This window comes from Ascaphus truei, chromosome 15, assembly GCF_040206685.1.
Source record: "Ascaphus truei isolate aAscTru1 chromosome 15, aAscTru1.hap1, whole genome shotgun sequence".
Taxonomy (NCBI): Eukaryota; Metazoa; Chordata; class Amphibia; order Anura; family Ascaphidae; genus Ascaphus; species Ascaphus truei.
The window spans coordinates 24,111,609-24,112,638 of record NC_134497.1 but is presented as its reverse complement, the minus strand read 5'-3'; positions in this window follow the sequence as shown (position 1 = coordinate 24,112,638).

Genomic DNA, 1,030 nt, shown 5'->3' with positions numbered 1-1,030 from the left:
CCTAAGAGTGCAGGGAAAGGTGAGATGTGTGTGTGATTGTGTGTCTGCCAAGTTAAACACTATATTAACAACTTTAAAATAGTTAATTCTCCCGTAATTTAAAGTAAAAGTAAAGTAAATTCAGCATACAAACAGAATTTACTACTCCTTTCCGTTTCAGCCTTCCCCCTTGCTCTGATCTCCGTCCCTCTGCTTTCCCCCTTGCCTGACATCAGTCCCCTTGTAGCCAGAGACGTCTCCAAAACACAAATTGCAACTTTCGCAACGGCTACGGAGACATGTGACGTCATCCGTATTTGTAGCTGGCACTATGAGCGCAGCCTTAAGCTAAGTCCATGCTGCCGCAGACCACGCGGAGGCGTCCGTGCTCTCGACAGCAGGAGATGGCGTGCGTTGCGCGAGAAATCAGTTGGAAACTGATTTTTAGGCGCGACGGGCAGTTCACTTGAGCGGTTTGCCCAATGAGAGCGAACCCGCTGGTGTTGCCTGTGGCTCCCATTCAATCAAGCTGTGGGTACGTACAAGTGAACCAACGTATATACCAGCGGTGCGCAATATTTTTTGCTTGCGCCCCCCCCCCCATCTGCTTCCCTCCCTGCTCGCGCCCCCCCTTTCTTACCATCTCTTTTGCTCAGGTTGCCATGCCAACGTGACGTCACTTGACCCCGCGACATCATTTGCCGCGTTGCCATGGCGACGTGTCGCCGAAGAGAATGTCAGTGAAGTTGCAGCGGCCTCATGTGATCCCCTGGCATTTAAATGCCTTCAGGGAAGAGCGCGGGGCGGGGCCTCTGGAACCGCCCGCGTCCCCCTGAATAATGTTGCGCACCCCGGTTTGCTCACTGCTGGTATATACATTGTTCTCCATTAACTTCTGTTCACCTATAAAACTGTAGAGAAGAAAGAAAAGACAAGTCACATTACCTGTATTATCAACCTGTATCTTTTTTCAGCTCTTGTATAAAATAGACATTACTTTGAGACCTCACTAACTGTCCCAATTTTAGATCTGTGAATTGTGCGAAAAACG